Source organism: Grus americana, chromosome Z (genome assembly GCF_028858705.1).
Source record: "Grus americana isolate bGruAme1 chromosome Z, bGruAme1.mat, whole genome shotgun sequence".
Taxonomy (NCBI): domain Eukaryota; kingdom Metazoa; phylum Chordata; class Aves; order Gruiformes; family Gruidae; genus Grus; species Grus americana.
This window is the reverse complement of record NC_072891.1, coordinates 50,748,515-50,765,063: the sequence shown is the minus strand read 5'-3', so window position 1 is coordinate 50,765,063 and position 16,549 is coordinate 50,748,515. Positions and strand designations below refer to the sequence as shown.

General features: G+C 37.1%; 1 protein-coding gene across 1 annotated transcript in view; it reads left to right on the top strand.

Annotated features, from left to right (window-relative positions):
• ROR2 (receptor tyrosine kinase like orphan receptor 2) overlaps positions 1-16,549 on the top strand; it is a 159,821-nt gene that overhangs the window by 69,768 nt on the left and 73,504 nt on the right. The gene's annotated exons all lie outside the window — the stretch shown is intronic.

Here is a 16,549-nt window from a genome sequence, read left to right as displayed (position 1 = left end):
CTTGAATTGCTGTTTTCCTTTCCACCTGTCCTTTAGAGAAAGGGAGGAAGGTGCCTGTAGTGTAGGTAACCCTGTCAAAACAGCAAAGTGAATTTTCACTTAATGTGTTAAGGCAAATGTTATCGTAGAGGAGGCAGAAGTGTGATGCACAGGTAAGGAGCCACATAAAATGAGATCTTTAAGATTTTCTTAAGAGAAATGTCGAAACATAAACAAGGAGTACAAAAGAAGGTGGTGAAGCTACCTCTGCAGGGCCAGCAATGAAGCCTTTGCAGCCTTTTTTTATGCAAAATTGTCAGCAGTATGATATACTAGATCTTTACTGGATGATTCATCTGCACAGCATTAGGTTCATACTGTTTGCCTTCCATATAATACAGAAAAGGTTTTGCAACAAGCACAGGCATATTTTTATGACATAGTCTACTTTGTACTGAATAATCACAAAGCTCTTTCCATAACACTCTTTCATCTTTTGGGTGGGTGAGGATATATTTCATGCCTTTGTTACCTGGAGGGTAAGCTATTGCTATGTGCCGTGCTTGGATCAAAACTGAAGATTGTTTCAGTTGGTGCAAAATGTACTTCTTTAGTTCATGGACTTTTCATCAATCTTTTGTATGTATTTCATCAAGTTGATAATCTATTTTTTCTACAGGCTGCCAGTTCATGTAGTGTTGTCATTTGTCTTTGAACATTTATTCTGTCTCTGCTTTGGATATTACTGGTTTGGATGTCTGACCTAAGCAAGACTTTTGATCCCACTGCACGATTTAAAACCAATATTTGTTCAAATTTACTTTTAATCACCTACTTTGGAATTGCTTGAAATTCTTTTCCTGAGTAGTATATATTTTCAAAGATCCTGTTAAGGAAGTTAAATCTTCTCGTGTGAGTGTGTAATAAAGTTCCCTGAATCACAGTGGAAGTTTGATACTGTTCTCATCTGCAGAAAGTGAAATAAGGTGTCACAGCAATGGAATTAATGTAAGTACTTACGGTACTTATGGTAGCAATAGTAAAAATCAGTCAGTACCTTTTGAGGATCTGAAGTAGGGAGAGGAAATTGTCACTAAGTGGAAGAATGCTCATCAATAAAATTCTCTTACCAATAAAACTGCTATTTATGCATATTATGGAGTAAAAATATTCAGCTTTCTACATAAAGATGATACTTAATATTTTGGTTCCATTTTCTGTGAAGAAGTGTGAAGGACAGTCTATGTTCAATTACCATGTGAATTAGTATGGTTAAGTAGCCTCTGAGCATGACCTTTGTTTGGAAGGCTGTGGAGAAAGGGCCACAGACGGTGAGAAGGAATTCTCATTAGGGCACTGTAGCTGAGAGTCTATGAGAAGCCAGAACAATGTTTTGCAAAGAGTGATAGCAGAGCAGAAAGAGATCAAAAAAAGGGGACGTAGAGGGAGAATATAGTGGCTAGAGAGGGTAACGGCAACTGTTCACGTCCCAAAGGAGAACATACCTAAGTGACATTTCCTTCTGTCGGTAAATTTGAATTTTGTATTTCTTCAGGTTATATTTTTAACCTTACAGTGATGAGAGAAAAGTGAAGAGCTGTAGGTTCTCAGGCCTTTCTCAGTCCAGGTTCCATTTTATTAACAAAAAGTTAATAAAAACAGTGTGATTTATTATAGTTTTGGTGTCTTGTCACTGGAAGAAATAATCTCTGTCAGAGGTTTGGTGTATCCAACACAATCCATAGACACCTGGATCCCAATTAGCTTAAATATATACTTATTGTAATGAATCCATGGGAAATATTTTCTTTTTTTTTTCTCAAAGCTTTTGGGTTTTGTTTTGTTTTGAAGATCTTTCTTAGTTATTAAAAGATGAGATTTTAAATGAAGAACCTCTTTTCTAAAGGCTGGGATGTTTGTAAGTCATCGTATCGGTGATCCTGCTTGCATAAGCATAGCTGAAGCAACAGAAAAATGTTCTGTGGAAAGGAAGGGTAGGAATCCTTACACTAACTTCACCAGTGGCAAAAATATACTGCCTTGTTCTACTTTTAAAGATATACATTGCTTTATTTGGAATGCAGAATAAAAATAGACCCTCTCACCTGATTTCGCCTGTATCTCACTTACACCAGTGAGTGTTTCTTTGCACTTCATCACAGCGCAGGGCTTTCCGGGCAGGCGATGAAGTGCAGTTCCAGGCACTCTCTGGCAAGATGTTCTTCTTGGGAAGATCGTATAGTTTCAGGGCCGCGTCCTTTTCTGGCAGTGGTATTTTGCACTGCAGCCGTTGCTTTCTGCTGCTTATTCCAATCTCCAGAGATCCCATCAATCAACTGGTACACCAGGGTATGCACCTGTTTAGTGAACTGGATTGGAAAACTGTTTTGCATTAAAAATAACCTTTTCTTTTTATTTTTCCCTGGCGTACTTTTAGCCTGGTCAGTTTCTTGATCCAAATTACACCGTCCTGGATAAACTGATACACTGCTACCATAGACATACAGGGAAAAAGGGGTCAGGACAGGGGCGGTAAAGACTATTTAAGGCGGTGTGACTGCTGAAGGAAAAGTCTCTGAAAATGCTTGAGAAGGGCTGGGCTGGCAAGCAGACTGCATAGAAACAATTTTGTGTAAAACAATCTTCTCTGGGAGGTGGGAAAATATTTTGCTATGTTGTTGTGGATGGGAATTTGCCATGAATAGAGAGATATTAATGAATTGAAAGGAACTTGGAGAAAAGCAAAAAAATAATCAGATCCTGTGTATATGTGTGCAAATGCATGAAGAGAATTGGCTAGATGTGAGCATTTTGAGGAAGTGATGATGGCATAGGAAAGTGCAAGCACAGAAATACATGGTGTAGGTGTCACAGGGTAATGATAAAATAATGAACAACAACAAATTTAAGTGAGGGGTTTTTTTGTGGGTTTTTTTGTTTGTTTGTTTTTTACTGTCAATGTAATGCATTGTACAATCAGAAAGTTTCTGTCACTGTCAGGAATAGTTGCTCAAGGGAGGTTCCATTTCTTGGAAATCATAAAACTGAGCTGGATAAATACTAGAAAACATACTGTATGCAGTAATTCTCCATTGGCAGAGAGATGACTGACTGATCTGTTACATATTTATATCTCTTAGCAACTGTGAAGCGTAGGTGGCAAATGCTGTTGAAGACCGTAACTGAATTTTGGATGGGAAATGCAAAATAAATACAGAGTGTGCTGTGCAATCATATTACTTGCCATGCCTACTACTTTTTGTAGGCTTGTTCCTTCATATTGCAAGCATTCCTTCACTACAGTCAATTGTGAATGAAATACTGTCCTGGATTCCAGTTAGGCTTGAGGCTTGTAAACTCTGGAAAGCAACTGACATTGGAGGTCAGTGTGTTACAGCAACATTAAGGTACACTATCTGCTTATAAAGGGAACCTCCTTGTGTGAACAGAGGTGCTGATGATTGGAAAATTTTGAGACAGGAATTTTCAACTACTTTCCTGGACAATGGTGAAATGATTTGTAGCCTTTCTGTTGTTCACAATAAAGTGCACACAAGAATGTATAATCCTGTACCGAACCAGCAATACAGATTTTCACCCCTCTGTAGAGTAACATCTCAGTCTTGATACTCCAGGACTGTAAGTAACTGATGGACTTTGATCTTTTCAAGCAGTGTGCATGAGGATCTCATTTTGGTTCTCTTTTGTTGTCCTTCATTATGTAATCAAAGCATTTAATTTGTTTTTCATTTGCAACAGTAAATACTGTTAAAAAGTACAATTTAATTTGCTGTCCTTATGTTTCTATTCAGGTCTGTTCCTGTCATGTATTTCATAGTACAAATATTGGAGATGAACGGCAAATCTGAATCATATTTCACCTATAATTTGGGCTCATACCCAAATCCTGATACTGATTGTGCCTGGCTTTAATTGTGCTAAATTCCTGGAAGCTGCTATCAGACTTTTTCATTCCCAAATGGTAAAAGTATCATGAAATCAAATTTCCTTGTAGGCTATGTCTCTATTTGACTCAGTACTGGAAAAACTAGATTGCATTTGTTTTTTGGATCAAACTCTTACTTCCTTCCAGGCACTGAAGAGGACTAGATGTTAGACTTGCTTTTTAACCCATCTGTATTAAATATATAATATGGAGATATGGTTTGAATGTAATTGGTTATGGTTTATGTGTAGCTATGGAATTTGAGAATCATCTAATAATTTTCCCTTTAAACAGACTTTTTTAAGTACCACCATGGTATGCTGCCTTCCTTGAAGACTGCATAATTTTAGATTCTTCACTTTCATCCAGTCTTTTTCTCATCTGCCTTGTGTTGTTAACTAATCCCGACATTTTCTTAATTGAAAGCCTAATTCATAACATCAGTTACATTTAGTCATGTGAATAGTCCTACTGATTGTAACTCAGTGTGAAAGCCCTTTGCAGAGTCAACTCTTTTGACTATATTCTCTCCTGATCTTCTACTTTAAAATGCATATATATCAATGGTGCTCTAAAACAACAATCCATTTTATCCTCTTTATGATTACATGTTGCTGGTCTAGCTTGTATGTAGAAGGATGAAAGGTGAAATGTGTTGGACTTGTCCTGAATTCGACAGCTCCACAAGCAGAGGTTTTCCTAGTCTGATATATTTTAAATTCCCTCCTATTACCATAACAAATGAAAATGACAGGTTTTATTGTGTATTTAAGTTGTTCTTCTAACAAAGAAAATCAAATGAGTTAACTGCTGCTACTACTGTCTGTGCATCTGATGCTTAGTATGGACTCAGTTGCCTTTCTCTGGTCATGCAGACCAGAGAACAAGCAGACCATAACAATAGGATGACTTGGACAAGAAACAGTGGCTTATAAGTAGAAGTTAGGTTTATTCTTGTTCTCTTCAGATGCTCTTGGCCATCACAGGACAGTAATATGCGGATATCAGAGTCAGCTGGTCAGATTAATTGCAGAACCCACATTTTGTGCTACAACTTCAATGCTTACTTTGTTAAGTTCATGAGCCACATAAACCATAAAGGGTGGTTTGGTTAGTAAATTAGTAATCCCATAAGACCTTTCTCTTAGACTCTAGCACTTTACTCTGCACTTTGTTTATTTTTACCTTTTGTATCCAAGGATTTTAAAGTAAGCACTACAATTTTAATTTCGCTGAGTAGTGGAGACAGCCTACTGAAATGCAAGCATTGTTTATAAAGTTACTTAATCATGTTGTATTTCTTTATTCAGTGCTAGTCCTGGATCCAGCATGTTCCCTAGTGTTGTTGCAGTACATTATGAGTAGTCCTTAATGCTGTATCTGGTTGAGGATATTTGGTATGTATGATTATTCCACTAGTGTTCATAAACCCAGCTACTTGTAATTATGAGATATAGGCAGTTAGGTTGATATTTAAGTTATGTCTGATGTAAAAGAACAAACAGAAATGTGGTATTTTGATGTATGTGTGGCACGTCATGCCACATGTTCCTGAAGGCTGTGATGATTTACTCCAGTAAGATGTGGGTTGCACCTCTATCATGCACAAATGAATGTATTTCTTGAGATGCAACTGATAGTGCATTAATTGGGCAAATGCTTACAAATCTTGGAGGGGAATACTTAACTAACTTAATTTCTTATTTAAATAATTAGTGCAATGAAATTTCAGATCAGCAGGGCTTGAATCCTCCCCCATATTCAGTGCACTCTACACACTACAGCAGCTAAAACCAGATTTCAGAAACCTGTGCTTTGCGAGGCTTCTGCTGCTTGGCATAGGTTGCCGAAAGCTGCACAATTGCATTCTGAGGCCCTCTAGATCTAAAGCACATCCAGTTTTTGCAAAGGCAGGCAGATAAACTCTTCAATTTAAGGTATTTTTTGATATATATATATGTATGGGAGCCTACTATTTAGCTGTGTTGTTATTAAACATGCTAAGATTGAGTCTTGGTTGTGCAGAGGGAAAAAACCCCAAACCAGCCACGTCTGGAAAACAGCCTTCAATAACCTTTGCTGCCAGAATAGTTAGCCCGCTAACTAATTGCAAACACATGGGAATATTTATAAAAAGCAGGGCATGGGCTCAGAAAGCGACTGATCTCCTGCTCTGGTTCAGAATGTATGAATGACAGCCCTTAGTAACCCTGTTCCCTGTCAAAGCGGGTCTGCTTCATCAAACTGTGACACAGTACAGCTGCTCTGCAGGCAGTGAGCACCCCAAAATATTTCAATGAAAACAGCTTATGCTAAGGGGAACAGATTTTGAAAAAACACAGTTACCTTGCTAAGAATTAAAAAGGACAGTTTACTTTTAGTTTCTATCATCTATCAGTGCATTGTCTGCATTTGGAAACTTGAGGAGAATTTGAAAATCTTCTGTATTTCTGTTATCTTTCCAGTGTTACTTGATGCTTAGCAAGAATAAGTGATGGCTGTAATACAAATGTTGGCCTCTGCACAGCAGGACCCTAACATCATAGCCTTAAAGCATGTGAACACACAATTCATTTTCTCTTCCCCTGTGAACTGTTCTCCTCCAGAAGAGTCATGTTTAGTATTAACAGAACATGGAAAGAAGAAGAAGAAGAAAAAAAAGACTGTCAAGTTTCTAGTTATTTTCATGTAAAGACTAGTTTATTCACTGTGCAAGGGCTGGGGTTTGTGTTTTGTTTAGTTTTTTTTTTTTTTTAATGTAAAGTGGTGAGTACAACAAAGATGTATAATTATGATTCCTTTGCAATGTCACTGTTGAAAAGTGAATGCAACTTCAATTTTTAGTAATGTTCAATATGTTCTGAGGACTATTTCATTCATTTTTGGGAAAATATCACAGATTATTACCAATGAGATTTTTTTCATCAAGGGCCCAAAATTTGGGGTTCTGTCATGAGCAACACTACAGCTTCATAAGGTCATTTGGTGTCTGCAGAACTACTTCTGAAATCTCAGGAGGACTGGAAATTTTGAAACAACTCTTAATGGTATTTGGCATTTGTTCAGCTACCTCTGTCATCACCAGAAAGTACAAAGTTACTTTCACATGCTTAATAGCAAGAAGGGTTTTGAGAGAGAGATTCAAGCTGTTGTTTTAATAAGAGCTATTTTATTTTAGCTCCCAGAAGTTCTGGCTTCATACTGCCAGCTTTCCTAAGAGCTGGACGTTAAAGTTTCCCTGTTGTGTGTATGGCTTGAGTTCTGTCATGACTTCAGGCTTGCTACTTCTACTATAGTCAAATGGCATCTGTTTGCAGAGTATGCTCTGAATTACTGCTTGGGTTTCAAAAGCTCTGGAAAGCACATCTTTTTAATGCATAGTCATATCTGAGATTGAGAACTTAATTTATTCACTGTATGCCTAATCTGTGTGTTGTACTTATTTTTCTTGTAGTGTTTGAAGTAGCACTATAGTATCAGGAACTCTAGTGTCCCATATATTGCCAAGTCAGTAGTAATTATTTTAATTTTTTATTGTTGTTAATTATTAATATTATTTATTATTATAATTACTTACTACTTATTACCAGGAAGTTCCTCACTGACTTCAATGCCTTTGTTTCTGATAAAAGTTTGCATTAGAAGAACGCTGGAAGTTGTTGTAGCATAACAGGCCTTCAGAGTTTTTATTGGTGTGCTGGACTATGTAGCCTTCAAAAATATACAATTTACTCTCAGTTTACTGTGAATCTGATAAATTTTCATTCTGTTTATTTTGACTTTTGCTATTGGATATACAGTGACTAAACAAATCAGGCATATAGCAGAGAAAGAGAAATAAATTATTTTTACTATTTCAGCTTGTAAAAGAAATGAAATACTGCATTTGTTGGTACAGAAGTTTGGGACACAACTGAATTTCTCAACACATGGCAAATATTGGCTAAAACAGATGAAAGCGTAATTTTTAGGCAAATGATAAGAGAAAATAATAATTTTCATTCCATTAATGTTTTGGAATTAAAGTGAACAAAAAAACTGTCTGAAAAAGATTGGGCATTGCATTACACATTGCAAAAGAGACATTCCCATTTGTCCTCCAGGCTGGATACCTCTCCTATGTTAGAACCACAAAGTGATGCACCAGTTTCCTCCTCTTCACATAAGTGTCATCTGCATCGGGAATCCTCACCTACATGAGGATCCTCACCAATACTGAATGGGAATCATCGAACACTATTTTAATTTTGGTTGTTTTGAGCTTCTAAGGTTGTCTTTTTCTTCAGAGTGTCTAACTAATTTGGCTGGTTTTTTCCACGTTGCAGTCCAGTTGACTACTATTGATGGTTTACTAAAGGTCATTTCTACAGTGAACACTGTCAACATGTACATAAATGTGGGGCCCTACCCAGTAAGATTATTTTATGACTTCCATAATTTATCAGTATTCTTCTGTTGTTCTTTTTTCCCACCTGCCTTCCTTTATGCTTGTCAAAACTGGCTAATGTTTTTCAAGATTGTTTTTCTTAAATGTAAGAGTCATGAAGTTGGAAACGAGAAAGCAGAGGGGGAAGGTGCTATCAATGTGTAATGTACATATGTAGAATATAGAAAAATCAGAAATAGCTTAGTTTGGACCTTTAGAAACAAAATATTTCACAATTTTAGTGAAATTAATTTTTCTTTTTCCTCGTAACTTGTAGTCCATATAGTTCAGCAGATGTATAACTCCTATTGCAATGGATAAGAAATTTCTCCCTTTCTTATAGCAAAGCCCTCTGACCTACACTGTCATTTGGGAAGTAACAACATTCTGATTTTTTAACATTTTTCACATTTAGTTTTTTAAAAATGTGTTTAGCACATTCTGACTTTTAAAAAATATTTTATAGCTCTTCATGAGCAAAAGAAATATTTTATTTGGGAGTCCATGTTTCTGAATCATTTATGCTTCCGTTCAGGACTTCACACAAAGGAAGAGTAAGGTATAGCCAACTTCTATGTAGTCAGAAGACTGGAATGTTCTTTGGAAACATGATCAACTTTAAGTTATTCATGAAGAAAAACATTCCCAAATGCAGTTTTAGAAAGTATTTTATACAATTTGATAATATTATTTTATACTACTAAGCAGTATTTGAATTTCGGGGTCAACAGCTGTATTATCATAACTTGATATTATCTTTGGCAAATTTAAAAAAAACCCAAGAAACCAAAAAACAACTCAACAAAAAAAACCCCAAACAGAATAAAGAATACAGAAACACCATTCCAGAAGAAATGAGTGCTTGTTTTCCTAATTATTGAGTAAAATGAATTAATTTAGATCTGTAACACTAACTTACTGTTGTCACACACATCTGAACATTTAAGAAGAATTCATTGTAAAGGGAGAAATTCATATACATTTTCGTTGACATTCTTGGAAAAAAGTCAGACTTCAAGTATGACTGGGAAAATTATGACTTATTTTTTCTTAAAAAGGTTTTCAAAGACTGGATTCATTTAGTTTGGCAAAAGCTACAAAATGAATATGTATTTAAAAAAGCAAAGACTTAAATGATCACAGCTTTTGGCTCTTAGGGAGAAGGAAATGCCTTTAAAAATTCCGTATTGCACCAAAGTTCATTCTCTGTCTCTCCCCTCTTTCTAGCCCCTATTTAATGTTGTGTGGAACATCTGTTTAAGAAAAGTAAGGCTAGAAACAAATTTGTTAACCCTTCAGCTGGTAGATATCCAGGTTTATCGTGAGATGGTTGTTTTCTTGGGGGACTACTGTGTTTTGGGTACCTTTTACTACTTTATCTTTTGCTGCCTTTCACCACCTTTATTTTTTTTTTTTTATTTAATATGGGAAATGAGAAATGAGAGAAGAAGAGGATACATTGCAATTTTTCACTGCCTGAGGGAAAACAGAAGAGATCATAAAGTTAGTGAGAAATAGATGCATTAGATAGCTGTCCTCTCCCTTCCTGTCTTCGTTTTGGGTGTAAAGCTCTAAAATAACTTTTCTGCATCTGAGTGCCTTTTTGTGAAGAGATGCCTTATGACTGTATTACAAACGTTCTGGATTTCAGTAATGGCGTAAGGACAGAAAGACTTGACGGGGACTGAAAATTGAGGCTGCAACTTTGTATATAGACATATTTTAAAAGCAGAGCATATCCAGTGGATAAGCATGAGGCATCCCTGTAACATACCGCCTGGGGATTCACAAATAAGAGAGGTGATTGTCTGGATCTGCAGTCTCTCCCTCTGTTTTCTTAAGCCCAGTGTCTTCCCAGCCCTTGCACGAGGGCCCTCGCACAAGTTACATGATGGTCTTTAACCACAGTTCTTTGTCCAAGAGCTGGCTCTGGTATCTCTTATTTCTGATGCCTGGGACCTGGCTAGCTTTTGACAGAAGTCCATACTATGTCTCCTCCTGCTGCTAAAAAGGAGGTAAGCCTGAGATGGCTGTGGCCTCACCTGGTTATACCAGAAAGATGTCTTTTTGATCCCTACAAATGCTGGCATCTGAATGCTGCTCTTCGCTGCAGGAACGGAGCTGCTCTTATCAAATACCCTCATTTGAATGCATTAAACAGTAGGTGTCTCTGGGGTGCCTGGGTCACTAGCTGAGCTAAAAACTTCTCTTTCCCAGAAGGCTTTTTCTTAAAGCACTGTCTCTTTATTCACTTGACTCAGCTAAAGTCCTCACCTACTCGCTGTGTAGTGCCCTCGGTTTTGTTTTTTTCAGGTAATTCTGCTAACAGGGTCATGGAATGGAAATGAAAGTCCTCAACAAAAAGAAACATACTTTCTATTAATTTTTCTTTAACTTACGGTTCCTTTTCCACCCAAGTCCATGCCTATTGTTGATGGGAACTGCAAATTTAATTAAATTACTGTTGCTGAGACATAACTAATGAGGTAAGGAGAAAGAGCTGGATTAATGGCGTGACAAGTCTGTCTTTCCTCATGTGACTCTAGGGACCTGCCTTTGGCTTCTGAAGAACATTTCTAATATATGTTTGAGAGGGGTTCTCTGGCAATGTTTTCTTAGGAGCATGAGAGTTAGCTGATTTGTTTGCCTTCAGCTCACAGAGGTAGTGTAGCACAAGATTCATAATGTTTTGGTAGATCTTTAGAAAACAGATGAGCAAAGATGTGCTGAAAACTCTCATTAAAAATATAAAATAACAATAAACATTTAATAAGGATTTTCTTGTTTAGCTAGATTGATACTTTTTGGAATATCTCTACTAACTATGAGATCTTTTGAAAAGATCTCTAATAAATCTAAAATTGTTGAATATCAGTGAAAACACATTTTAACCAACAAGAGTTTTTCTCTGGTGGGGATTTCTTGTAAGTGGTAAAGGTTACAAAGGTTGCAAATACCAGATATCCATGCTAAAGAAAGAAGGTTCAATAATTTGGGCAAAGCTTTGTTTGAATTATAGAAACATAAATCAAAAGTGTAAATTAGAGAGAGACTGGGGGCCCTGCTGACTATAGAACCTGTAAGAAACTTGGTCTAGCATCAGTCTGAGCCAACAAATCCCTATTACACTGCATCATTAGATCCTCCAGCCCTCATCTATGAATGCAGAAGCATTCTTAACATGGACTATCAGACTTCTTGCCAGTGGATCTCAGACATAGGCAGTATAAAATTTGTATTTGTTTTAGAAAATTAATTATTTCACAGTAGGTTTATTACATGTAGGCACTATGAACTTAGATTGTACTTACACACACCTCTCTCTCTCTCTCACTCTCTCTCAAACACTCTCATACTCTCACACTTTTACAATTGGAAACAAAGGCCTAAAGGCCTTATGGTAAGATTCCCATATACCCAATGCTCAGCAGCTGTGAAAAGAATGTTCTTTGAAAGACACTTTAGGGATGATGACTTCTTTTGAAAATCCAGCCTTTAGCTTTTGCAGTATTTACCAAGGGTCAAGTTTTCATTTTTGTCTCTTAAGATTATTCTTTTTTTTATATATAGAGAAAGAGAAGATATTTCTGCTTAACCACACACTCTGAAATACATATTAAATATATTGAACTCAAGGTATTTAAAATCAGTTCTAGTGAGGTCTTCTGGATTACTATTGCGCATTCTGCTTGAATGACAGAAGAAGATAAATACTGTGTGTTGCAATTCAGTTGCTGAATCCTGCATTTACTATTTTGTTGCTTACTTATGTTTCTTTACCATTCCTTTTCTTCCCCAGAACTGTCCCTGTTTGGTCAATACAATTATATTGTTGCTACTGCATAATTACAGTGCTGCAGGGTTTATACGCTTAGTATTTGCATGCTTGGGAAAACACTGAAAATTGAAGTGTGATGATTCACTGACCGTTAGACCAGCGTGACAGTGTCCACAACTGTCAATTTAAGCCATGTGTAGTGACGACTGTGCAAGAAAGTAACACGTTTAAAAAAAGATATGATTAAACACATTAATTTGACAGAACATATCACAGATTTTTATTTCAGCTCAAGAGTGGCCTGATTTATTTTATCTGGGGTCAGTGATGCTTATTGCGTCAGATGCAGGCCACATAACCACCATAAGCTGGCTTTAGCTGCTATATCTGAGCTATATAGGTTCTGGGATCAAGCCAATATTGCTGTTACTTCTGGTTTGTGTTTAACAAGCATTTAGCTGCATTTCTGAACTCAGTGTGTAGGGCTTATTTAATTTCTACCCAGCTGGAGGTGACTTTGCCCTTCCCATTTGCTTTCAGATGTTGCAGGTTCCATGTTCCCAGGTACTTCTGCTCCTTGTCTCCTTTTTATTGTCTAACTGAAAACCATTTTTATTGTTCTCTGCTGCATATGGATACTGTAGAAAAAGAATCTCTCTTTGGGTACCAGGAAAGAAAACTTTTGTTGTTTGTTCACTTGCACATGCCAGTGCTCCAACCAGTTTTAGCCATGTTTGGTCATATGGTTTTAGGTCTGATGTCATTTCATTTACTGCAAACTCCTCAGTGCTGTGACCATTGAGGTGTTCCCAGGAAAGACTGGACAACCTACATTTTCAGCAAGCTGACTAGGTTTCCAACTCACTCTAACACATTCCTGCCAACCTCTGAAACCCCATGGTGCAGGTCGCCAGCTTGCATGGTACTTACATAGCCTAAAGTTCTTGCTGTATAAACTCTAGTAAGATCTGCTTAGCCTTGAGCCTGTGGAAGGCCAATGCATACACCATCAGGTCCCTGGAGAGGAAGATGAAGGGAAAGGTGGTTCTGAGTGGAAGGCAAGCTCAAGGGGAGCAGGTGAGCAGGCAGAGTCCACAGAAAGCGTCACTCAGGTCTTTGCTGTGTTCTTCCATACCTTCATCCTATGCCCCAGGTGCATGTTCTACCACTGACCCATCTCCTGTCATAGTGGAGGTGAATACCTGATGCCATGCAATGTCTGCAAAATGCCTGATACCGGGAGCAGTCAGAGTTACTTTAAGTGTGTGCTTTGGCCTTGTGGTGGTGCAGGGAGGAAATGGCTTGGAAAGCTGAAATGCTGCTCCAAAGAATGAATTTTTACTGCTGTCATGCTGCATTTGTCTTCAATACAGTCTCCTATGTCCTCAGTTTCCTCTTTTGCTGATCGTGTGAGCAAATAGCTGGAGGACATTGGTGACTGCCCACTGACAACCAGAATGTCTATTGGGCCACACGTACCTGAGGAGGTCATGGATACAAACATCTTTGTAACAGTACAGTTTTGTCCATTTTGCAGCATTTTTACTACCTAAACTGGTATCAGAGCTCAGGCAACATGAGAGTTACCTCAGCATAGCTAAACTGGAGCAGCTTCATACCTTTCAGGTAACTTACTCTGGTTTGTGAGGAAATTGAGTTTTATAAGACAAGTTGCTTGCTTTTCTCTGATAAGTAAAATAGTTGTTAAACTACTATCATAAGCAATTATGTATTATATATATCTATATGTATGGCTCAACAATATATCTATATGTGCATCTGCAATAAAAAACTTAGTGTTTATTCTTCTGCATTACCAGGTAGATGTTGGAATGGATTTTTCTCATTTGAATTGCAATAACTTTATCTTTTAAAGATATTGAAGATATGCAGTGGAACTGTTGAGGCTTAAACTATATAATATCAAATGCTATTTGCAGTACGAAAATCAAAAGTGTGAGGAAAACCTCTAGTTAAATATATGCCAATAAACAGTACAACAGTAAAATACATTTGATTTTAATGCCAAGCCATATTAGCAAGGAAATCAGACTTGGGGAAGGAAAGCTTGGTTAAATTGGCAAAGTAATGGGAAAAAAATAGTACCTTAGTACTGTGGTTTTACTCCAGAACATCTAAGTTGTATCGCAATCTGCCATTTCCATTCTTAAAGAATTAATATTTTGCTTACGTGATGGAACTGCCTGGTTAAAATACAGACATTCAGACTGGGATCAGGGATGCATCAAATTGACTGAGCCAGTGGTATGAGTTTTTAGGTAACTACGAAGATGGCTGAGCTAGTTCTGCTTCTGTTGCAGAAATACAACTGTAGCAGTTTGTTAGGAGTTCAAATGGATTAAAAAAGGGGGGGGGGGGGGGCGGTAACGTTAGTTTATGTCTTTGTTTTGCTTGAAATTGACCTCAGCATGTTTAGTAACATTGTTTAATATGAAACTGACGGCTGGCTGTACTAGGCACCTAACCCACACTAGGGATTTGAAGTGGTCTGACTTCATCTGTGCAACTGGACTACTGCAGAAAACACCTCCTGGTAGCCTGAACGGGCCCTTTCAACTCCCTGCTCATTTCTCTCTGACAGAAATCTGAAGATAAATTTATAACATCAAATGACTGAAAGAGACTTGATGAAGTCTTTTCACTGTACAATCTCAGTAATTATGGAGGTGTTGCGATATATCAAAGCGGTTATTAGTCTCCCACCCTGAGACTTTAAAGCAATGGCATTCTGTGGCCTCAGATTGGGTAGGCTAGTTCCTCTCTTGTCCTTTTTACTGATGTATGTTAATTTTGGGGGAGTTCCCTTGATATCCCCCTCTCCCCCCACCCCCAGGGACCATGCCTTGCTGTGTGCGGGTGAAGCGAAAATACAGCTCCTATGCCATGAGAAAGGGAGGAAATTTGTCTTACAATGGAAATGAGCTCTTTTAAATTTTTTTTAAAGTTCAGATAATGGGGAGGGGTGGTGCCAACCAGCAAATCCCACTGTCAGCTCCATACCACCATATTTTTAGAGCTTATATTTTCAGCACTTTGATTTTATCAGAAGAAGAAAATTAAATTTTGTGCTCTTTCTCAACAGAAATAATCCCAGCTCTGCATCAGGACTCTTTCCTGCTGCTATGAAAGAAACCTGAAATGTGTTCAGCAGAGGGGCTAAGTTGTTTCCAAGGACTGTAACTGATCTCCCTTTTCCTCCAGGTTCTAGGCAAAGAAGAGCAGGGTAGAAAAACTGAAAGTAACTTGAGTGGTTCTGACTATAATTTAAATTGGAAAATAAGAAAATTGTTGCTTTCAATCTTTTAATTTTGGGGGTTTTTTGTGTTAGGGAAAGGTTGGCTCTCTTTGATAATTAAAACAGTTTAAAGGTTTGTAAGTATGTTACTGGTACCCCCTTTTTCTAACGGGGCAGCAGTAATGCAGTTTAGAATACATTTATTATGTTTTTTCATTTTCACAAAATTTAAACAATGTTAGTGTAAGCATTTATTACCCGTGGTTGTGCTGTTTGTGCACAAAACAAGCCTTGGAAAAAAATAGTAAAATAAAATCTTTTTAATATGCGTATGGAAGAGAAAATAACTTTCCAAAAATATGTTTTTAATTTGAAACATATTGACTTTGTAAATACAATTTTATCTATAGTAGTGAATTGAATTGATTGTTTCTTGTTACCATGGGCTTCAAGATTTTAAAACTGGATCTCAGCCTCTCACCTCATTTTTATTCATGGATTGTAAGAGGAAAATAAGGTTTCCTGGCTTTTAAAATCCCAGTTGGTTTTTCAGCTTTGAATGAAGTAGTTCAAATTTGGAATGAAGCAAATATTCACTATGCACCTGCGGAATAGTCTGTTTCTGTCAAAGGCTGGTTTAACATTTCAGCTTATTCGAGCTCCAGTTGCTTTGTCTTTGGCTTCTACTTCTTCAGAGATTTGATTTTTCTTAAACATTTTAAATACTACTGAATATTTATTTTTTAGCTTTAATTAATTCTGTTTACTAGGTTACTACTTTGCACAGGATATAATAATGCCATATTTAAATATAAATGGGGAATTTGAAAAGAAAATGTCTTTAAAGAAAGCAAGATCCAAAAGCCAGCTATTTTAAAAATTCTTTCCTTTTATCCACCCTGCCTAGATCCCTATGGAGATCTGAGAAGCTGGCTCTGAAGAAAGGAAATTTGATAGAAAGGGTTGATATGTTTTCCCGCTCCACTAAACATAGTTTTGCTTGTCACTTCAAAAGCAGACAGATGGGTGGTGATGTAATTTCATTCTGTTAGTCTGCCATATATACAAGTTAATTGTTCTGTCCAAGAGTTAGAATAGATGTTTTAGTTGAAATTATTCTATGAACAATTTTTGCCATTGCAAACTTTCACTTTAAAGCACAGA